Source organism: Petromyzon marinus, chromosome 38, assembly GCF_048934315.1.
Source record: "Petromyzon marinus isolate PM22_M1 ecotype Great Lakes invasive population chromosome 38, UKy_Petmar_22M1.pri1.0, whole genome shotgun sequence".
In the NCBI taxonomy this organism is placed as follows: domain Eukaryota; kingdom Metazoa; phylum Chordata; class Hyperoartia; order Petromyzontiformes; family Petromyzontidae; genus Petromyzon; species Petromyzon marinus.
In genome coordinates this window covers 1716343-1740467 of record NC_133704.1, presented here as the reverse complement: position 1 = coordinate 1740467, position 24125 = coordinate 1716343, and the positions used below count along the sequence as shown (strand labels likewise).

The following is a 24125-nucleotide window of genomic DNA, read 5'->3' as shown; positions in this document are numbered from 1 at the left end:
CACAAGCTAACCCCTAGTAGCCAACATGAGTAAGCCCACAAGCTGACCCCTAGTAGCCACAATGAGTAAGCCCACAAGCTGACCCCTAGTAGCCACAAGGAGTAAGCCCACAAGCTCTAACCCCTAGTAGCCACAAGGAGTAAGCCCACAAGCTGACCCCTAGTAGCCACAATGAGTAAGCCCACAAGCTCTAACCCCTAGTAGCCAACATGAGTAAGCCCACAAGCTGACCCCTAGTAGCCAACATGAGTAAGCCCACAAGCTCTAACCCCTAGTAGCCAACATGAGTAAGCCCACAAGCTAACCCCTAGTAGCCACAATGAGTAAGCCCACAAGCTGACCCCTAGTAGCCACAATGAGTAAGCCCACAAGCTGACCCCTAGTAGCCACAATGAGTAAGCCCACAAGCTGACCCCTAGTAGCCACAATGAGTAAGCCCACAAGCTGACCCCTAGTAGCCACAATGAGTAAGCCCACAAGCTGACCCCTAGTAGCCACAATGAGTAAGCCCACAAGCTGACCCCTAGTAGCCACAATGAGTAAAAAACAAACGTCGCTGGAGAGCTTCTTTAAAAAGTGGGAAAGACCAAATGATGACCCCCCCCCCGGTCCGTGAAAAAATTGTCTTTCACGAAACCGGTCCCTGGTGGCAAAAATGTTGGGGACCGCTTCTCTAACCCACGTGCTCATCTGTCCGTGTAATTTAATTCTGGGCCACGCGTTCCTTTCTCAGTGGACACTTGAAGCACACACCTCTCTTTGCTTCTCAGCGCTCACTTTGCAACGTTGTTCCACATCCCTGGTCAATGTCCACGCTTCTGAAGCACGTGTCACGGTAGGCGGCACTGCGCAACAATTTGCTCTTCCAAATGCGCTCCACAATGCTCCCGCGTCCATCTCTTGACACCTTGGCGTGCCTTCAACAGCTGGCCCCTAGGTTCACAAATCGCGTGACCTCTCGCGTTGTCGTTCGTATGCATAGCGTGGGGCCAAACTCACCGTGCAAACCAGAACCCCTCCGCGTAGAGATCCTCAGAAGCTCCGTCTCGTCGCTTCGCAGTGAGCCCTTACCAAAGCAGCGATCGGCTTCGGAAGCCCGTGAAGGCTTCTCTCAAGACAATCGTATTTTAGTTGTGTTCTGTATCAAGAGCTTTTAGGTCCGTAACGTTAACCAGAGTACGCGGAAGAAATCTGCGGACGTGCCAAACGTGACCCCTCGATCGGACGGAGTGTTTGCATGCAATACACCATCCTTCGGGTTCAGAATCAGAATATCTATTCATACTGGAGGAATCCGATGAGCTATAAAGCTCTTATTCACAGACACCCAGTTCGCTGAAGCTATGCACCCTTACCTTCAGGTTCATTAAGCCGTTTATGATTGGTTATTTACTCCGAAAGGCCTCCCTGAGTCTGAGCACCCTCTGTCAAGAGGGTCCTGCTACACTGGGATGTTTGGCCAATTAAATCCCCCTCGCCCCCCACCGCGAGAGGCAACCAGAGCAACCGAAGAGAGGTAACGACAGAAAGCTCCACACAGATGGATTCTTCCCACACACTCAGCGGACCACGAAACAACGACATTGAGTTCCGTTCACTTCGGGAAATCCTCTGCAGTTGAACGTCGTTGCCATTCGAGCACTAATTGATAAAGTTAACAAACAAATGTAACGGGCATATTCTTGGTTCTTTCGGTAAAGTCACGTAGATAGAAAATAAAAATAAAATCAAAAAAATGTAACGGGCATTTAGGGCGTGAGAAGGGTGCGATGGTCAACATTCGTGGCGATGGGTCAGAACTCAGAAACCTACTTGCTGTGCTTTCATTCGCATCAGCTCAAGCCTGCCGTGAATCACGTGATGTACGTGAAGTGACCACCCCCTCTCGGAATCCCCCCCTACCCCCACGAACTCGTGGGGAGCGGTGGTGCAGCGGTTAGCGCGATGCGAACCCGGCCACCCGAGTTCGATTCCCGCTCACGGCCAACACCCAGTGACGATTATCTGAACCGGTCCTGGGCCTCCCGTAGGTTGACTCTGCCTCAAATGAGTATCTGGTGCAATGTGCAAACACCCCCTCGCGTGCCGTGCCGGCCTTCATAGGTGTTCGCTCACAGCACTTGCCCCAACAGTCTGTTAAGGCTATACGGGGGACGTTTGTCTTTGCATTTGTCTGCATCCTCTCCCCCCAACCCCTCTCCCCGCTACCCACTGTGAAAAACACGCTGCTGCTGCTGCGTGCAGCTCACGCTCGCTCGCTCTTTCCTTTTCATCCCTGCCTTCTCATCATCATAATCACCACCATCACCACCACCATCACCATCATCACCACCCTCTCACCATCACCACCATCACCACCACCATCACCACCATCACCACCCTCTCACCATCACCACCATCATCACCATCCCAGATATATTTGCCCATCCATTCCTTCTCCCCCTCCTCCCCTTTCTGCCGGGCACTCCTCTTTCATTCTTCCTCCTCCTCCTGCTGCTGCTCATCTTGAGCCCTTCCCTTCTCTTTGTCCGTCTTGGGGAATTCCGTCCGCGCATCCCTTCCCTTTCTCGCTCATCTTAAACTATTTGAACTAAACAAAAAACATTTTAAATTTAACCAGGTAAGGCCCACCGAGCTCGGTAGCTCTTTTTCAGAAGCGACCTGCCGATTACAAATGATGACTCAGCGAAGTGGCTTGTCGCGTGGACATTTTTAGCAGCGAAATACGCGTGACGTCGATTCACGGGGAGAGAGAGAGACACGCAAACTCCAAATATACAACAAGGCGTCAGGGTCGGGACCGAACCCACGACCTCCTGTATACCAGGCGAGGTAGTTAATGTCTCGTCCCACCTCCCCTCCCCACTCCGTGTCTGCTGCCCTCCCCGTGAGCTATCGGCCGCGAGGAGCGCCTCGCCCCCCCCCCCCCCCCCCCCCCCACGGCGCGGGGCGCCTCCTCTGTTTGCGCCCTGGAGGGCGGCGGAAATGAAGGCGGCGGCGTTGACTCGGCGCCCTTCACCCCCTTCATCTCCCCCCCCCCGCCCCTTATCGCTCTCTTATCTCTCCCGCGCGCTCCGGGTTGTGCTCGATGCGGCCAAGACTGCCGCGCCTTATCACGGCGCGGCAGTTTAATTAAATTAGAGAGCGCTCGTAACGCGCCTTTCACTGATATTGCCTTAGCCACAACCACCACCTGCCTGCCCATCGTCACCCCCTGCACCACCGCCGCCACCCCCTGCCCCACCACCATCCCCGGCACCACCGCTACCCCCTGCCCCACCACCACCCCCGGCCCCACCACCACCCCCGGCACCACCACCACCCCCTGCCCCACCACCACCACCCCCGGCACCACCGCCGCCACCCCCGGCACCACCACCACCCCCTGCCCCACCACCACCCCCGGCACCACCGCCACCCCCTGCCCCACCACCACCCCCGGCACCACCGCCACCCCCTGCCCTACACTTGCGCTGGTGTAGAGGTGGTCGAGCCAGAATCAGCCAACTCCTCTGCATGCATGTCAAGCTCTGCTACTTGTTGCTGGCCAATGGGTGTTTTGGGCCTAAAGCTCAACACCCGAGCCAGCGCAGGCCATCACGGTACGCGTGATTTTCCACTGGAAAGTTGCCTTTCCGAGCGATAACTAAACCGTGCTACGCTGGCCTCAGAAGTCGTCCGAATCTACCGCGGGGGAAAAGCATGGGCAGTGGCAGGGCTATTGGACTATTCGCCGTCTGTGTATTCCATCTGTACGGGGATAGAGCGTTGCTCCCTCTCGCAAGGCGTGGGTTTTCTCCTCCCCACGTGAATAACAAACACAGCTCGTGTTGAAATGTATGTTGAACTTCTTTCGCACCGTACGTAGACGACCGTGCTAATCGGAGGTGTGGATCATGAGTATTTGGCTGAAAACATTTTAAGAAAAAAAAAACAATGGAGCGACAGGACCCTCCTGAAACAAAGAGCCCTGCGGCTCACTGTGGCTGTCCTGATTGTAGGAAGCCATGAAGTACCCATATTGTGTAAAACATGAACGAGCGTGCGCCGGGTGGAGGCAGGCGCCCCTGTGCAGGACGCCAGCCCCGGTGAGCGGCCCTCCCTGCAGGGGCCCGCGACCCCTGGGGGCCCCACAGCCGTGGCGGCGGCGGGGGCGGGGGCGGGGGCCGTCGTGACCTCTCTCGCCAGCACGACGCCCGAGCCGACCACCGCGACACCGCCACCCACCACCACCCCCACCACCACCCCCACCACCCCCACCACCGTGCCCGCCGCTACACCGACGACGAACCCCACCGCGGCTCCTCCGCCGCCGACGACGACCGCCACCGCCGCCACCGCCGCGGCATCAACCAGCGCCGCAACGGCGACGACCTCCCCGGACACCACGCCACCGCCTCCACCGCCCGACCCTTTCACCCCGACCCCGACGACCGCCGGGTCAGCGACCCCGGCCACCGCCCAGGCGCAGCCCACGACCGCGTGGCCCCTTCTGACGCTGCGGCCGCCCTTCGCGGCGTGGTGCGACCCCGCGGGGAACGTCTCGGTCAACTGCAGCCTGCGGTGCCCCGACCCCGGCGCCCCGACCACGTGTCCCGGGGTGTGCCCCGCGGCCGACGCGGCCACGCCGGGGGGGTCATCGGGGGACGCGGTGACCCCGACCGCGACCCCCGCCCGGACGCCAACCGGGACCGCCGAGGGTCCGGAAGCCGCGGCGGTCGCGGCCACCCCGTGCCTGGCGCTGTGCGGGCTCGGGGAGGTGCCGGGCTGCTCGGCCGAGTGCCGCCCAGGGGAGGCGTGGGGGTGCGTCACCCTGGTGGCCCTCGGGGAGCACGGGAGCCCTGGGGGCCTCAGCGGAGGAGCGATCGCGGGGATCGCGCTGGGCTCGCTGGCCGGCGCCGGGCTCGTGTGTGAGACACTCACACACACTCACACACACACTCACACACACACTCACACACACACTCACACACACACTCACACACACACTCACACACACACTCACACACACACTCACACACACACTCACACACACACTCACACACACACTCACACACACACTCACACACACTCTCACACACACTCTCACACACACTCTCACACACACTCTCACACACACTCTCACACACACTCTCACACACACTCTCACACACACTCTCACACACACTCTCACACACACTCTCACACACACTCTCACACACACTCTCACACACACTCTCACACACACTCTCACACACACTCTCACACACACTCTCACACACACTCTCACACACACTCTCACACACACTCTCACACACACTCTCACACACACTCTCACACACACTCTCACACACACTCTCACACACACTCTCACACACACTCTCACACACACTCTCACACACACTCACACACACACTCACACACACACTCACACACACTGGGGATGGGGTGATGGTAGTGGCATGGTGATGGCGGTGGGGGTTGTGATGGTGGTGAGATGGTGGTGGGGGTGGGATGGTGGTGAGATGGTGGTGGGGGTTGTGTTGGTGGTGGGATGGTGGTGGGATGGTGATGGGGGTTGTGTTGGTGGTGGGATGGTGGTGGGGGTTATGATGGTAGCTGTTGTGGTGATGGTGGTGGTGGTTTTCAGAATGATGCTAGTGGTGGTAGCGGTGGTTGTAGGTGGTAATGGTGGTGGGTGATTGTGGTGGGTAGCGGTGATGGGGGATGTGGTATTGGTTATTGTGGGTGGTGGTGGTGGTATGTGTGTACGTTGAACTTCTTTCGCACCGTAAGTAGCCAACCGTGCTAATCGGAGGTGCGGGGGGAGATAAACAAACTAAAACACAAAAGGCAGTTAAAGAAATTATTTTCAATCTACATTTAAAAGTGGTGACAGATGGAGGTTTGTGTGGTGATGGAGGTGTGTGTGGTGATGGAGGTTTGTGTGGTGATGGAGGTTTGTGTGGTGATGGAGGTTTGTGTGGTGATGGAGGTTTGTGTGGCGATGGAGGTTTGTGTGGCGATGGAGGTTTGTGTGGCGATGGAGGTTTGCGTGGCGATGGAGGTTTGCGTGGCGATGGAGGTTTGCGTCGTGATGGAGGTTTGCGTGGCGATGGAGGTTTGCGTGGCGATGGAGGTTTGCGTGGCGATGGAGGTTTGTGTGGCGATGGAGGTTTGTGGTGATGGAGGTTTGTGTGGCGATGGAGGTTTGTGTGGCGATGGAGGTTTGTGTGGCGATGGAGGTTTGTGTGGCGATGGAGGTTTGTGTCGCGATGGAGGTTTGTGTGGCGATGGAGGTTTGCGTGGCGATGGAGGTTTGCGTGGCGATGGAGGTTTGCGTGGCGATGGAGGTTTGCGTGGCGATGGAGGTTTGCGTGGCGATGGAGGTTTGTGGTGATGGAGGTTTGCGTGGTGATGGAGGTTTGCGTGGTGATGGAGGTTTGTGGTGATGGAGGTTTGCGTGGCGATGGAGGTTTGCGTGGCGATGGAGGTTTGCGTGGCGATGGAGGTTTGCGTGGCGATGGAGGTTTGCGTGGCGATGGAGGTTTGCGTCGCGATGGAGGTTTGCGTGGCGATGGAGGTTTGCGTGGCGATGGAGGTTTGCGTGGCGATGGAGGTTTGCGTGGCGATGGAGGTTTGCGTCGCGATGGAGGTTTGCGTGGCGATGGAGGTTTGCGTGGCGATGGAGGTTTGCGTGGCGATGGAGGTTTGCGTGGTGATGGAGGTTTGCGTGGCGATGGAGGTTTGCGTGGTGATGGTCGTGGTGGCCCTGATCGCTCACCCCCTCCCCTCCTCACCCCGGCATCGCCTCTGCCCGCAGGTGCCGGCGTGGGATTCCTGCTGAGGTCGCACGGAGCGGCGAGCTCGGGGAAGGTTTCGCCCCGCGAGGGCAGCAGCGCGCGCCGCGAGGGCAGCGGCGGAGACGCCCGCGGGGAGGGCGGCGGTGGGGGCGGCGGTGGGGGGGGCGGTGGGGGGGCGCGGGGGGAGGGCGGCGGGGGGGAGCCGCTCCAGGTTCGCGAGGCGGACAGGGAGAGGGGCGACGTCTGAAGGAGAGGGGCGGCGTCACTGAAGACATCGCAGCGGGACGCAGCAGACGGAGGTGTTGCCTGGGGCGGCGGGAGCAGCCACGCAGGGGTCAGGCACGGGATTCCCAAACTCCAGTCCCACCCACCCAGCCCCCCAGCCCCCCAACCCCCCAACCCCTCACCCACAAACCATAACCACCTCCTCCCCTCCACCCCACCCCCCTCCACCCCACCCCCCCTCCGCCCCCTCCCCCCCTCCGCCCCCTCCCCCCCTCCGCCCCCTCCCCTCCCCCCTCCTCCCCTCCCCTCTCCCCCTCCCCTCTCCCCCTCCCCTCTCCCCACCCTCCCCTCTCCTCCCCTCTCCCCCCCTCCCCTCTCCCCTCCCCCCCTCCCCTCTCCCCCCCCTCCCTCTCCCCCCCTCCCCTCTCCCCCCCCTCCCCCCTCCCCCCCTCCTCCTCCCCCACCCCCCCTCCTCCCCACCCCCCTCCTCTCCTCCTCCCCCACCCCCCTCCACCCCACCCCCCCTCCGCCCCCTCCCCCCCTCCGCCCCCTACCCCCCTCCGCCCCCTCCCCTCCCCCCTCCTCCCCTCCCCTCTCCCCCTCCCCCCCTCCCCTCTCCCCCTCCCCTCTCCCCCACCCTCCCCTCTCCTCCCCTCTCCCCCCCTCCCCTCTCCCCTCCCCCCCTCCCCTCTCCCCCCCCTCCCCTCTCCCCCCCCTCCCCTCTCCCCCCCCCTCCCCTCTCCCCCCCTCCCCTCTCCCCCCCCTCCCCCCCCTCCCCCCCTCCCCCCCTCCTCCTCCCCACCCCCCCTCCTCCCCACCCCCCTCCTCTCCTCCTCCCCACCCCCCTCCTCTCCTCCTCCCCACCCCCCCCTCCTCCCACCCCCTCCTCCCCCGCCTCCTCCCACCCCCTCCTCCCCCGCCTCCTCCCCCCCTCCTCCCCCCCTCCTCCCCCCCCTCCTCCCCACCCCCCTCCCCCCCCTCCTCCCCACCCCCCTCCTCCCCCCCCTCTCCCCACCCCCCTCCTCCCCACCCCCCCACCCCTCTCCCCCACCCCCTCCCCCACCCCCTCCCCCACCCCCTCCCCAGCCACCCCCCTCCTCCACCACACTCCGTCTTTCCACGTTTACAAATTTACGCCTCCCCATTCAGAATACAAACGAACTCGTCTCACGCTGCACGCGCCGGATGATTGTTAAACACGTCGCACGCGACGCGCTAAGCAATTAACGCTGTGTCAATAGAGCCGATTGAGATTGACGTGTAAGTGCGTCTGTGTGTGTACACGTGTTGCGTCTGTGTGTGTGTGTACACGTGTTGCGTCTGTGTGTACACGTGTTGTGTGTGTGTGTGTACACGTGTTGCGTGTGTGTGTACACGTGTTGTGTGTGTGTACACGTGTTGTGTGTGTGTGTACACGTGTTGCGTGTGTGTGTGTACACGTGTTGTGTGTGTGTACACGTGTTGCGTGTGTATGTGTACACGTGTTGCGTGTGTGTGTGTACACGTGTTGTGTGTGTGTGTACACGTGTTGTGTGTGTACACGTGTTGTGTGTGTGTGTACACGTGTTGTGTGTGTACACGTGTTGCGTGTGTGTGTGTGTACACGTGTTGTGTGTGTGTGTACACGTGTTGTGTGTGTGTGTGTACACGTGTTGTGTGTGTGTACACGTGTTGTGTGTGTACACGTGTTGTGTGTGTGTACACGTGTTGTGTGTGTGTGTACACGTGTTGTGTGTGTGTGTACACGTGTTGTGTGTGTGTGTACACGTGTTGCGTGTGTGTGTACACGTGTTGCGTGCCTGTGTGTGTACACGTGTTGCGTGTGTGTGTGTACACGTGTTGCGTGCCTGTGTGTGTACACGTGTTGCGTGTGTGTGTACACGTGTTGCGTGTGTGCGTGTACACGTGTTGCGTGTTTTGTGTACACGTGTTGCGTGTGTGTGTACACGTGTTGCGTGCGTGTGTGTACACGTGTTGCGTGTGTGTGTGTACACGTGTTCCATGCGTATGTGTGTGTACACGTGTTGCGTGTGTGTGTGTACACGTGTTGTGTGTGTGTACACGTGTTCCATGCGTATGTGTGTGTACACGTGTTGCGTGTGTGTGTGTGTACACATGTTGCGTGTGTGTGTGTTTACACGTGCTGCGTGTGTGTACACGTGTTGCGTGTGTGTGTACACGTGTTTGCGTGTGTGTGTGTGTGTGTACACGTGTTGCGTGTGTGTACACGTGTTGTGTGTGTGTACACGTGTTGTGTGTGTGTGTACACGTGTTGCGTGTGTGTGTATGTACACGTGTTGCGTGTGTGTGTACACGTGTTGCGTGTGTGTACACGTGTTGTGTGTGTGTGTACACGTGTTGTGTGTGTGTGTACACGTGTTGCGTGTGTGTACACGTGTTGCGTGTGTGTGTACACGTGTTGTGTGTGTGTGTACACGTGTTGTGTGTGTGTGTGTACACGTGTTGCGTGTGTGTACACGTGTGCGTGCGTGTGTATGTGTACACGTTTTCCACGTGACGCAGACATCATTCATTGCTCTGCGCGTCGCATGTGTTTAACAATCATCGGGCGAGTGTAGCGTGCAACGAGTTGATTTGTATTTGAATGGGGGGGGGGCGAGTAAATTGGTAAACGCGAAGAGGCGGAGCGTGGTTTGGGGTCCCGAGGCCCGCCGTGTTGGAATCGCCGCTGTTGAGTGGCAGTGCAAGCGGCGATCTCGTTGCGCGGTCAATTCGTTGGAGACAAATTGGTGACCCCCATCCCTCATATCGAGTGGCCCAGCGGTAGTCGGCTCGCAACTACGAGGTCGCGAGTTCAAATCCTGGCTTGGGGGATTGGGGTTGACTCAGCTCATCACCATCATCGTCACTTCTCTGGGGTCGATAAAAACCTCGTGCCGCTTCGTGGGGGAGAGTTAGCAACGGCTATCCTCATTTCACGCTTTCACGACCAAATCATGATTCACAATTGGTGATGGCACCTCGGGTGGCACCGACACCCATTGACAACAACTGATCTGGAATCACGGACTAACGGGGGGGGGGGGGGGGGCTGTGACGAGCCATCCATCCATCGATTAAAATCGATCTCCTAAGCAAAGCGATACAAACATCGAATCCCAGGTGCGGATGAAGAAAAACACTTCACTTTTTTTAACGTTTTTAGATTCGCACGCGTTGCGTGCAAATGTGTGGTTAGGCGGTTCCTGTGTGGTTAGGCGGTTCCTGTGTGGTTAGGCGGTTCCTGTGCAGCCCCGAGAGGCCCCGGCACCCACCGCAGCGTGCAGGAGGAGTCTTGATTGTTGAATCGAACCGCAACAGCCAATCGCGGACAGTCCACGTGGTCTGCGGCCTGCGCGTCAGCGGCTCTTTAACGGCCATTGCGGCTCTTTAAATATTGATTGTGGACTTTTTTTTTTAAACCAAATTCCAAAACAAGGCCTTGCTATTTTGGTTGCCGACTCCTGGGATAAGTCGGAGGTGTGAATCATTCCTACATCCCGGATACGTACGCGCATCGGGGATCATTTTAATACGGGGTGATACGTGGGTGGCAAATACCGTGGGATCCTATAATCATGTTACCCCTCTTATCTAGGGGGAAGAAGATCGCGGATAATCCCACGGATTTTAGGATCAATATGCTGCGCGATTCCTCTTATCGGCGAAAAACCACGAGTGATAGGAAGAAGCTTCGCCACGCATTATGGGTAAAATCGCGGATAATAGGAAGACATAGGACCGCGGATAAGAGGAGTTCTGTAAGTGCAAACTGCGTACAAAGACAAAGATCCCCCGGTATAGCCTTAACAGAGTGTTGGGGGCAAGTGCTGTTAACGAGCAGCACCGATGAAGGCCGGAACGGCACACGAGGGGGCGATGCGGCCAGCAATATCGCCCGGCCGCCTTTGTCTCCCTCGTGGCGATGTTTACGCACCACCAGCAAATACCAATAACATTTGGCAATTTTTATTTTTTTCATTTTCAAAATGTTGCTTTTGAACATTTCTCCGGTTTTGCTGAAAACCCCCAAATCAATGTGAATATTCAACCACTACGAGTCAACTTGATTTCATTAACTGTCGGGTGGTGGAGGGGTACTCTCACTCCACGACGATCTGACCCAAAAGAAACTGAGTCATATCCTTATAGTACATAGTCATTGTGTCGTACCTGACCACGGCCACGCGGGTTTCTCAAACTCCAGGCCTCGCGGCCCCACCCTCACGCTAATGCCGCTCCGCGTTTACCAATTGACTCCCTATTCAAATACAAATTTACTCGTTACACGCTGCACGCGCCCGATGATTGTTAAACGCGTGACGCACACAGCAATTATCGATGTCTGCGTTAAAATAGCCGATTCCAATTAAGATTGAGATCTTTTGTGTGTTCGTGCGTGTACACATGTCCCACGTGTGTGTGTACACGCGTTCCGTGTGTACGTGTACGTGTACACGCGTTGCACGTGTACACGCGTTCCGCGTGTGTGTGTACGTGTACACGCGTTCCGCGTGTGTGTGTACAAGTACACGCGTTCCGCGTGTGTGTGTACATGTACACGCGTTCTGCGTGTGTACACGTGTACACACGCGTTCCACGTGTGTACACGTGTACACGCGTGTTCCACGTGTGTACACGTGTACATGTGTTCCACGTGTGTACGTGTACACGTGTTCCACGTGTGTGCGCGCGCGGGCTTGTTGCGCGTGCCGCATACAGCGTTAATTGCTTTTCGCCACACGTGGGGACGTTCAACAATCATCGGGCGCGTGCGGCGTGCAAAGAGTTGATTTGCATTCGAATGGAGGAGTAAATTGGGCAGAACGACGTAGCGTGGTGAGGGACTGCGAGTTTGAGAATCCCTGTGACGTAACAAGTCACCCGTGCCGGACCCCACCAATCACAGACATGTACACGAGGGCGTCACTGCCGACACGTGTCCAACCACAGCACACGCCACTCCAGCAGTGTGTGTCTCTCTCTCATCATTATCATCATCACGGTGGCTAGGAGATGTTAACTGCTGCCTCGCCTGGTCTACAGGACGGCGTGGGTTCGATCCCGATCTGGGCGCCTGCTGTAGATTTGGAGTTTGCGTGTCTCTCTCTCTCCCCGTAGTCGCGTGGAATTGTCTCCGGGTACTCCGGTTTTCCCCTCCACATTTAGAACCAACATCACGCGTTTAGAGTATTTGGCTGCTATAAATGTTCACATGATAAGCCACTTCGTTGAGCTCTCATTTGTGGCCAGGTCACTTCTGAAAAAGAGCTATATAGCTCAGTGGGCCTTAACTGGTAAAAAAAAAAAATATTTGACTGCAACAAAACAGACGGCATAACAGAAGTGATAATATTTGTTCAACTTATCACGAACATTGCTCCAATTAACCGAGTTACATCCGACATCAGTTGTAACACGCATGAACACATTTGTGTAACCCGTGCAAATGCCAACTCAAGCCTACACTTTGACCACGTGGGCTTTCGCGACCGACGTTATGATCCATAATAGATCATTGGGTCAGACGACGTGAGTGAAATGTCACGGGGTGTCGTACACCCTCCTCCACCCGGATTCCTTCTCCAACACAGCCGTGTGTTGAAGCAATAATAAACAACCTGAGAGTTATATTCTTGGTTCTTTCGGTAAAGTCACGTTGAAGGGAAACAATAAAATAATAATATATATAAAAAACAATACAATTCTCACGACGTTATTGTTTCCCTTCAACGTGACTTTACCGAAAGAACCAAGAATATGAATCACTGCAGTCACGAAAGCTTTAAATCAAAATTTAACCTGAGAGTTGGTTCACGGCTGCGTCGGGTGGAGAAGGGAGCATGACACAGTTTTACTATAAACTCAATTTATTCCGTGTGTGCGTGTGTATACGCGTTCCATACGTGTGTACATGTGTTCCGTGTGTATGTACACGTGTTCCGAGTGTGTGTATGTGTTTATTTTACCAGTTAAGGCCCCCTGAGCGATGTAGCTTTTTAAAGAAGCGATTTGGCCACAAATGATAGCTCAACCGAAGTGGCTTATCATCATCACGTGGAAATGTATAGCAGTAGTCAAACAGTCTAAACGCGTGGTGATGTTCATTCTAAACGTGGAGGGGAAACCCGGAGGACCCAGAGAAAAATCCACGCGACCACGGGGAGAGAATGCAGACTCCACATATACAGGTGTCAAGGTTCGGGATCGAACCTAACACCTCCTGCACACCAGGCGACTTAACAACTCACCACCATGGCACCATTTTACTCAAAAATACAATCATGGATCACACGCACGCGTGTGTACACTCACATAAAGACGAAGATCCCCGTACAAGCCTTAACGGAGTGTTAGGGCAAGTGCTGTTAGCGAGCACGGCACACGAGGGGGTGGGTGGCCAACACCGCGTCCGGCCGATTTGTCTCGCTCGTGGCGATGTTTACACACCGCACCAGGTACTCATCTCAGGCTGAGTCGACTTCGGGGAGGCTCATGACCGGTTCAGATAATCGTCACTGATGTTGGTCGTCAGCGGGAATCGAACTCGAGTCGCCGGGTTCTTAACGCAGCGCGCTAACCGCTGCACTACCCCTGCCCCCACACACACAGACACACACGCACACACACAACAACAACAACCGCCATTCGCCACTAAGTGGCGGTGACGTCACCACGACGCTTGTGCCAGGCCATGTGCACCTTGAGGCCACGTGAAGTGTCGAACGCCCGCTGGCAGGAGGTCACGGGGCAGACCCAGATGCCACGGGTCGACTGACTGAGATGACTGGCTGATGCACCACCTGTGCCTCCTACTGTGCCAACCTGCTGTGCTTTATCACCCGGCGCTCCGCTCGTTGTTGTGAGCGTCGCTCCTCCGCCCTCCGACTGCCCAGTAGCGTCCTTCACGAGCCTCCTCCACAGAGGCCGATCTTGGCACCGCTGGTACCAGTCATCGGCAAGTCCACTCAGCTCCACGTCCTCCTGCACCACATCACTCCATCTCTTATCTAGCCCGTGCCGCGCCCGTTTAGCCCCCTCGATCCAGCTGAACAAAAGCTGTTTCGGCATGCGGTGGCTGGGCATGCGGGCTACATGACCCAGCCAACGCAGCCTTGCCTGCCAGAGAAGCTCACCGATGGGACCTTGCCCAGATCTTTCAAAGATTTGTGAGCTCCTCACACAATCCAGCCTGGTTAAACCCAGGATGGATCGTAGGCAGGCTAGCCTAAATGTTTCTAACCGGTGAAGATGTTCCATTAGGGGGGTTCACGTTTCGCAAGCGTAAAGAAGGGAGGGAATGACCGTGGCCGAGAAGACTTGAAGCTTAGTGCGGAGCGACAGACCAGGTAGCTTCCACACAGCGTTACGCAACCGATGAAAAGATATTGCCGCTCGACTGATTCGGAGTGAGACCTCTGCTGTTAAACTGGAGCGGGTCATAAGCACACGGCCCAGGTATGGGAAACTTTCCACTCTGTCCACAACTGCCCCATCACCGATTGGGAGTTGTGGGGGTGGAGTGTCCGATGGTACAAAATACCCAGGCAGATGCTTAGTTTTGGTGGGGCTGATGATAAGGCCCCATCTCTTAGTGGCACGCTCCAGTCTCAGCAGCAGCGTCTCCAACTCCTCCTCTGAATGAGCAGCTATTACCAAATCATCGGCATACATAACGTGGTTGAGCGCACCCGGGCATCGATCAGCCTCCCATTATATCTGTACCAAATGGAGATTCCCCCGGTACGGCTATTGAAGGCTTCACGAACTACGTGGTCAAAATAGATGTTAAATAATGTGGGAGCCAGAGGACATCCCTGTCGCACCCCAAGGTGTACAGGGAATGGCTCTGACTCCCGGCCACGTAGTTTTACCCGGGCCCGTTCACCATCATGAAGGTCCTTAATGATCGTGAGCAGAGGGTCAGGGACTCCAAAAGCACGAAGAACAACCCAGAGCCCAGGCCTACTGATGGTATCATAGGCCTTGACCAGGTCAATAAAGCAGAGATGTAGGTCTTGTTGGAATTCCCTACACCTCTGCTGTAGCAGACGGACAGAAAATATGGCATCTGTGCAGGACCGCCCTTTCCTGAAACCGCATTGGGGCTCCGCAAGCCTCTCCTCAGCGTGTCTGGCAAGGCGATGTTGAATAATCCTTGCCAGGACTTTTCCCGGCACACTGGCACACACACAGACACACAGACACACACAGACACACTCACATACAGACACACAAACACAGACACACACAGACACAGACACACACAGACACACACAGACACACTCACATACAGACACACAGACACACACACAGACGCACACAGACACACACACAGACACACACACACAGACACACACACAGACACACACACACAGACACACACAGACACACACACACAGACACACACAGACACACACAGACACAAACACAGACACACACACACAGACACACACAGACACACACACACAGACACACACAGACACAAACACACAGACACACACACAGACACACACACAGACACACACACAGACACACACACAGACACACACAGACACACAGACACACACACACACAGACACACACAGACACACAAACACAGACACACACAGACACAAACACGTAACAGATAAACGTCTCAAAATCGCAAGAGTGCGCGGTCCTCTCCCGAGCGTGGCGGCGGGGCATGCGCGTGCCCGTGGTGCGGGGCACGCGCGTGCCCGTGGTGCGAGGCGCGTGCCACGGTGTCTGTGAATGGCTATTGAATGTTTATCTGGCTTCCCAGACACGCGCGCGCGCGCCCTTCGCGATCAGCGCGCGTGCTGCGCGTCGCCTGATTGCGCGTCGCCTGATTGCGCTGTTGCCGCTTTGGCTGCTGGCTGCTGTTTGCTCGCCTCTCTGCTTATCGGGCGCCCTTCGTGTCCTCGTCGCTATGGTTTCATTCTCCTCTGCTGCCCCCCCACGGTCTGGAACTCCCTCCCTCCTCTCCCTCCTCTCCCTCCTTCCCTCCCTCATCTCCCCTCCCTCCTCTCCCCTCCATCAATCTCCCTGCCTCGCCACCCTCCCTCCCTCTCTCCCAGCCGCTCGTGCTCCCCCCCCCTCCTCTGCCCACCCTCATCCCCTGGTCAAGGCCAAGCCTCAAGACCGTCCGTCATTTCTCTCGCCCTGTGTCCGTCTCTCCGTCTGGAACGGAACAAATTGTGACGCGCTGTTCCTCCCCAGCAGTGGTTCTCAAAGCGGGGAGTCACCGCCACGCAGGATGTTCGTTCAACTTCTGTCTGCGCCGTACGTAGCCAGCCGTGCCAATTGGCGGAACGACAACAAACTAAAACACAACAACAACAAGAAGCAGTTCTAAAGAAATGCGTTTTGCCGATCGAGATGAGGCTTTAGAAGTGCGTCGCACCCAGTGGCTTCCTAATATCGGGAAAGGAGAGCGTTCCAGACGGCCGCAGAAGCGCTTTCTGCAGCGCCGCGAACGACCGAGATGAAACTACCCTCGCCCTAACATGGAACGACCTCCCTTAAAACAAACTTATAGCTGCGTAAAACAAAGTTTTATGTGCCGTTAATATTAATAATTTAGTATTCGTGGTATTTAGAGAGAAGATGAGTGAATGGGTTTTGTCACCAGGGGTGGGGGGTGGTAAAACAAAGTTTGAGAAACTTCACGAGAGAGCGTCTCGGAGTCGCCGCCGTGCGAAACACGGAGATTGTCGAGTTGGGGGTTTTATTTTTGCCATGACCGGGAATGGAACTCGAATGGCAGCCTTGAAGCGCTCGTATCGGCGAGTGCGCTAACCGCTGCGCCACCGCTCTGCCCCACCGGCACCTCCGATTACCACGGTTGGCTACGTACGGTGCGAAAGAAGTTCAACATACACACAGTCCGCATACAGTCTACATACAGTCTACATACAGTCTACATACAGCCTACATACAGTCTATATACAGTCTATATACAGTCTACATACAATCTACATACAGCCCACATACAGCCCACATACAGTCTATATACAGTCTATATACAGTCTATATACAGTCTACACACAGTCCGCATACAGTCTACATACATACAGTCTACATACAGTCTACATACAGCCTACATATATACAGTCTACATACAGTCTACATACAGCCTACATACAGTCTACATATATACAGTCTACATACATACAGTCTACATACAGTCTACATACAGTCTATGCACATTCAGTCTACATACAGTTTACATACAGTCTATGCACATACAGCCTACAGACAGTCTACATACATTCTACATACAGTCTATATACAGTCTATATACAGTCTACACACAGTCCGCATACAGTCTACATACATACAGTCTACATACAGTCTACATACAGCCTACATATATACAGTCTACATACAGTCTACATACAGCCTACATACAGTCTACATATATACAGTCTACATACATATAGTCTACATACAGTCTACATACAGTCTACATACAGTCTATGCACATTCAGTCTACATACAGTCTACATACAGTCTATGCACATACAGCCTACAGACAGTCTACATACATTCTACATACAGTCTATATACAGTCTGCATACAGTCTACATACAGTCTATATACAGTCTACATACAATCCACATACATTCTACATACAGTATATATACAGTATATACAGCATACATACAGTATAAATACAGTCCACATACAGTATATATACAGTCTACATACAGTCTATATGTACAGTCTACATACAGTCTACATACATTCTACATACAGTCTACATACATTCTACATACAGCCTACATACAGTCTATATACAGTCTACATACAGTCTATATATACAGTCTACATACAGTCTATATATACAGTCTACATACATTCTACATACAGTCTACATACATTCTACATACAGCCTACATACAGTCTATATACAGTCTACATACAGTCTACATACAGTATGCATACAGTATACATACAGTCTATATATACAGTCTACTTACAGTCTATACATACAGTCTACATACAGCACAGGGGTCTAATGAGTGCGCTCAATATCACGCTGGGACCATCACGGGCGGGAATCCTGATTTTAAAAAAATCTTCCCTGAGTCAGCCCCCCCCCCTCGTCCTCTCAGTCTGTGCCCCCCCCCACCCCCCTCTGTTTAAATCATTACTGTCATCTCGATGGAGTCTCCTAAGGACTCAAGTCACACGAAGCCAATTGATTAACGAGTAAATTTATTTCAATTACGATTTTTAAAATTGTATTTTAATGCGTACGTTGGATGTGAAGACAGTCTCTTTTTTAAAAGAAGATTGCGATGAAGCTACAACGTGTCTCCTTTGTAAAAAAACAAATGACTTCATGAATATCCGAGTGTCGTTAGAATTGTTTAATAAAGGATGTCAGTCACTCTGTAGATGTCCGCCAGCATCGTGCAGACGTTCAACATCCAGTAGCCCCTAGCCTCTTCAACTAAAAATACTTTTTTTATTCTACCAGATGAAGCCCACTGAGCTATATAACTCTTTTTCAGAAGCGATCTGGCTACCCACAAATGATAGCTCAACATAAGTGGCTTATCATCATCGTGTGGGAAATTTAGAGCAGTCGAATACTCTAAACGCGTGTGATGGTGATTGTAAATGTGGAGAGATATCCCGGATGACCCGGAGAGAAAACCACACGACCACAGGAAGAACATGCAAACTCGACATATACAGACGTCAGAGTCGGGATCGAACCCACGCACTCCTCCATGCCAGGCGAGGTAGTTAACATCTCACCACCGTGGTGCCCGAATGGGGCCTTCTCTTCTGAATAACACCCTTTTCCACTGGCGCATCCGAGCCGAGCCAGCATGGGGCCATCACGGTTCGGGTTGTTTTTCCATGGGCTATTTTCCGAGTCAAACCAGCATGAGATATCTGGACATATATGAAAAAGAACGTTGTAGCTCATCGGATTCCTCCACTATGAACACATTCAGATTCTGAGAACCAGACCGTGATATGCTAGTCTCACAAGCAATCTGAATTTGGCTCTGGGCCAAGCAGGGCCAGGTTTTGAGGTTATTAATGGTCGTCATTCTCTGCGACTCGACCGTTCATTGTGTGTGACGTCAGTCAGTACACTGTGAGGACACATCGTCATGACGTCTCTTGCATGCGACTCGACTCATCACACATCGTGTGTGATGATGATGACGTCAGCGGCACGGCTCGGCTCGGCTTCTTCAGTGGGAACGCAAGCACGGCCCTGACGCGGCCCGGTTGTGCAGTGGAAAACAGCAATGCGGCTAAGAATCTCAGGAAAAGGCTTCGTGTTACATCCCAGCCCCTCAAGTTCTCACACCAACGCGTTCCGAGTTAACAACGCACGTTCATAACATACAACACTTGCTCAATCCACTGCTGGATGAATGCCCCCCCCCCCACCACCACCACGCCGTGTCAGCTATCGGGGTTGGTTGACCATACTTCACCATGCTGGCCACTGCAGTTGGCGAAGGGGAGAGGTGAAAGTCCAGTTCGGCTGTCTCCCGCCACTGATGTAAGCCGTGACCAGGAATCTAACTTCAGTTGGCCAGGTTCGTCGCAATGCTTTGCACTAACACCCCCCCCCCCCCCCCCTGCATCGGCAGTACACAGACGTGACGAGTTCTCAGCCGGGTCGTGAGTGGTCATGGGGGTGGGGGAAGGGGGTGGGGGTGTTGGGGGGAGGGTGTAGGGAGGAGGGTGATGGGGGAGGATGATGGGGGCGGTGATGGGGGCAGGGTGATGGGGGGGGTGATTGGGGGGGGGGTGATGGAGGAGGGTGATGAGGAAAACACGAAGTCAACTAATGGGGTACTCAGCATTGTGTCTCGTGCCATACTTCACCCCTTGTGTCACAGTTATTGAGGCTCGTGCCCACACCAGGCTCACGAACTCACACCCACACACACACCAATACCAGTACCCGCCATTCGCCCCTAAGTGACGGTGACGTCACCACGGCGCATGTACCAGACCAGGTGCACTTTGAGGCCACGTGAAGTGTCGAAAGCTCGCCGACAGGAGGTCCCTCGATAGACTGAGATGTCTGGTAGACGTGTAGTGACAGCGCTTACTGCTGTACAGCAGCTGCAACTGCAGGTGGACACTTAGCGCACACGCCGCTGAGCATATACACGGTTGGTGTACCGGCAGGGCAGAGGAACTGGGGCAAGGGTCACGGAAGACCTCGTGGGGAGGCCCCTGGAACCCTCTGGTGGCTTCGAGAAGGGAGGCGTGGCTAGGGCGGAGCCAAGCCGCGCCGAGGGGAATTAAAGCAGCGGAGAGCGAGAGCTCTGGGCTGCCGGTTCTGGGAGTGATCTCGTCTCGTCGTCGACGCCTTCGTCACCGCCGCCTTCGCCTGGGCATTGCGCGGCCAAACAGTGGTTGGCTGTCCCGGTCTGCGCCGTCGGTGCAACGTGGACAGGGTGGTGTCTGGGCCGGGTCGTACGGCAGCGTGGTCGTGACAGAGAGAGAGGGGGCCGGAGTTGGTGGTGTGGAACGTAATAAAGGAAGGACGGTGCCCCCTGCGACTAACTCGTCTCCGACTGAGTGTGTGCGCCACACGCCACCCGCACACACACGCCTCGACAAGGGAGAGAGAGATCTACGACACTACAGATGTACCAACTGTGTCCCCTACTGTGCCAACTTGCTGTATTTCATCCGCCCGACACTCCCCTCGTTGTTGATGTGAACATCGCTCCTCTGCCCTCCGTTGTTGTTGAAGGGCGACTGCCTCCAACTGCTCAGTCTTTCACGATCCTCCTTCATAGATTCCGATCTTGACACCGCTGGTACCAGTCATCGGGAAGTCCACTCAACTCTACATCCTCCCGTACCGCATCACTCCATCTTTTCTCCAGCCCATGTCGTGCCCGTTTAGCAACCTCTATACAGACAAACAGAAGCTGTTTTGGCATGCGGTGGCTGGGCATGCGGGCTACATGACCCAGCCAACACAGCCTTGCTTGCCGGAGGAGCTCACCGATGGGACTCTGTCCAGATCTTTCAAGGATTTGTGAGCTCCTCACACAATACACCCTGGTTGAACCCAGGATGGATAGTAGGCAGGCCAGAATAGAGAAGGGAGGGCATGACTGTGGCCGAGAAAACCTGAAGCTTCGTGCGGAATGATAGACCAGGTAGCTTCCACAGCATTGCGCAGTCAATGAAAAGTAAATGCCGCCCAACTGATTCGGAGTGAGACCTCTGCTGTTAAACTGGAGCCGGTCATAAGCACACTGCCCAGGTATGGGAAACTCTCCACTCTCTCCATCACCGATTGGGAGTTGTGGGGGTGGCGTGTTTAATGGCACAAACTCCCCAGGCAGGTGCTTAGTTTTGGTGGGGCTGATGGTAAAACCCCAACCACCTCTTAGTAGCAGACTCCAGGTTCAGCAGCAGATTGCTCTTCTAAGTGAGCAGCAATCAGCATAAATAACATGGCAGACCAATAAGGAGCAATCCCTCGACCGCACCCGAGCATCGATCAGCCTCCCATTGTACCTGTACCAGATGCAAAGTCCTCCGATGCAGCCATGGAAAGCTTCTCGAACTACGAAGTCAAAGATGACATTAAACAATGTGGGAGCCAGCGGACATCCCTGTCAAATCCCAAGGTGAAAAAAATGGCTTTGACTTTTGGCCACGTAGCTTTACCCGCGCCTGCCCACCATCATGAAGGCATATTCTTGGTACTTTCGGTAAAGTCACGTAGATAGAAAATAAAAATAAAAATAATGAAATTTAATTAAAAAAAATAAAAAGAATAAATTGAAAATAATAAAAAGCAAAAAAACCCACGACGTTTCGATCGCAACACAAGCAGTCTTCATCAGGCACTTAATGATTGCGAGCAGAAAGTCAGCGACTCCTAAAGCATGAAGAATTTCCCACAGCCCTGGCCTGTTGATGGTATCATAGGACGTGTTGGAATTCCCTACCCCTCTGCTGTAGCAGACGGACCGAGAATATGGCATCTGTGCAGGACCGTCCTGGTCTGAAACCACATTGGGGCTCCGCAAGCCTCTCCTCAGCGTGCCTGGCAAGGCGATGTTGAATAATGCTTGCCAGGACCTTTCCCGACACACACACAAACGTACACGCACAAAAACAAAGTTCCCCCATATAGCCTTAACAGACTGTAGGGGCAAGTGCTGTTAGCGAGCACCTATGAAAACCGGCACGGCACACGAGGGGGTGGGTGGCCAACTCCACGCCCGGCCGCCTTTGTCTCCCTAGTGACGATGTTTATACATCGCACCAGGTACTCATTTGAGGCTGAGTCGACCTAGGAGAGGCCCAGGACCGGTTCATATAATCGTCACTGGTGATGGCCGTGAGCGGGAATCGAACCCGGGTCGCCAGGTTCGTAGCGTAGCGCGCTAACCGCTACACTACCGCTCCCCACTCACACACACATGCACACTCACACACACATGCACACTCACACACACACATCCACACTCACACACACATCCACACTCACACACACATGCACACTCACACACACACTCACACACGTGTCCACCTCCTCACGCTCAAGTCCTCCAGGGCGGCCGCAAGTGACCATCGCATTAAAGCGCGCAATGGCACAGTGGGTACCGCAGCACGCTAACGATCGAAAACTTTCACCACCATGGCAATTGTCGCGTGTGGTGGTGGTGGCGACAGCAGCAAACAGCAGTGCGTCCGGGAGCTCGATGCCAATGGCGAGGTTGTGGTGCCCGCGACGAGAGCGACACAAAGTCCGCACGTTCCCTCCGTTGAAAGGAGCGCGGACCGCACTCTCACCACTCCTCGGTGGCTTTGTCCGGGAGTCGAACTCAGGCGGCGCGGGGTCGAGAGCGCCGCGCAGCTAAGCACTGCGCCTGTACAGGTTTAGAAACACGAAGGGTGTCTGTCGGCTCGTCCTTCGGGCTCCGCGATGGACACTGCCACCCTGGCCGCTGGGCTGCTGCTGCTGTCGGTGATGACGACGACCGGGCCGGTGGGGCGGTCTGTGTGGGGCAATTACAAATGTGATTCATTGCTTATTTGCGCTCTCCGTCGGCATGGAGTCCCCAGATATTCGGCAGCTCCAAAGATTCTTCCTCACCGGCCACCCACGTGGTTTTTGAATGGGATCGCACGGCAAAATCACGCCAGCACGTCGTCACATCGAGAATCTAGCTGCTAACATACAGCACCGTTTGTCGCACGGCACGTGAAGCGCTGCCCACAGGTAGAATTTGGGTCGGTGTGTTTACAAATGCCTGGGCCGATGTTTTTGTCCCAGTCCGTCACTGATGATGGTGATGGAGGGGGGGGCGAGGAGGAGGGATGGGGAGGGTAGAGATAAGGGCTCCCGAGCCACGCGGATCGGAGCCAGACCCGCACAGCCTCGGCGAGATACCCCGGCTCACCGTGCCGGGCCGGGCTCCCAGCGCAGCACGTGTGGCTCTCTCTCTCCTCCTTCTCGTGATGCTCCTCCAGCCTCTACTCCTCCTCCTCCTGCAGGGAACCAACCCCCCACCCCAACCCCCCACCCCAACCCCCCACCCCAACCCCCCACCCCAACCCCCCACCCCAACACCCCCACCCCACCCCAACCCCCCACCCCAACACCCCCACCCCACCCCAACCCCCCACCCCAACACCCCCCACCCCACCCGAACCCCCCCCCCACTCACCCCAACCCCCCACCCCAACACCCCCCACCCCACCCCACCCCAACCCCCCCCACTCCACCCCAACCCCCCACCCCAACACCCCCCACCCCAACACCCCCCACCCCACCCGAACCCCCCACCCCAACACCCCCCACCTCACTCCAACTCCCCCACTCCACCCCAACACCCCACCCCAACACCCCACCCCAACACCCCCACCCCACCCCAACCCTCCACCCAACCCCCCACCCCAACACCCCCCACCCCAACACCCCCCACCCCACCCCAATCCCCCCACTCACCCCAACCCCCCACCCCAACACCCCCCACCCCAACACCCCCACCCCACCCCAACCCCCCACCCCAACACCCCCCACCCCACCCCAACACCCCCACCCCAACCCCCCACCCCAACACCCCCCACCCCACCCCAACCCCCCCCCAC

At 55.5% G+C, this 24125-nt stretch overlaps 1 long non-coding RNA gene across 1 annotated transcript; it reads left to right on the top strand.

Annotated features, from left to right (window-relative positions):
• Positions 1 to 6958: 6958 nt before the first annotated feature.
• LOC142930358 (uncharacterized) lies at positions 6959 to 20564 on the top strand. Its single transcript, XR_012946268.1, has 2 exons — positions 6959 to 7081; positions 20184 to 20564. It is a non-coding gene; the product is annotated as an uncharacterized LOC142930358 (long non-coding RNA).
• Positions 20565 to 24125: the final 3561 nt, after the last annotated feature.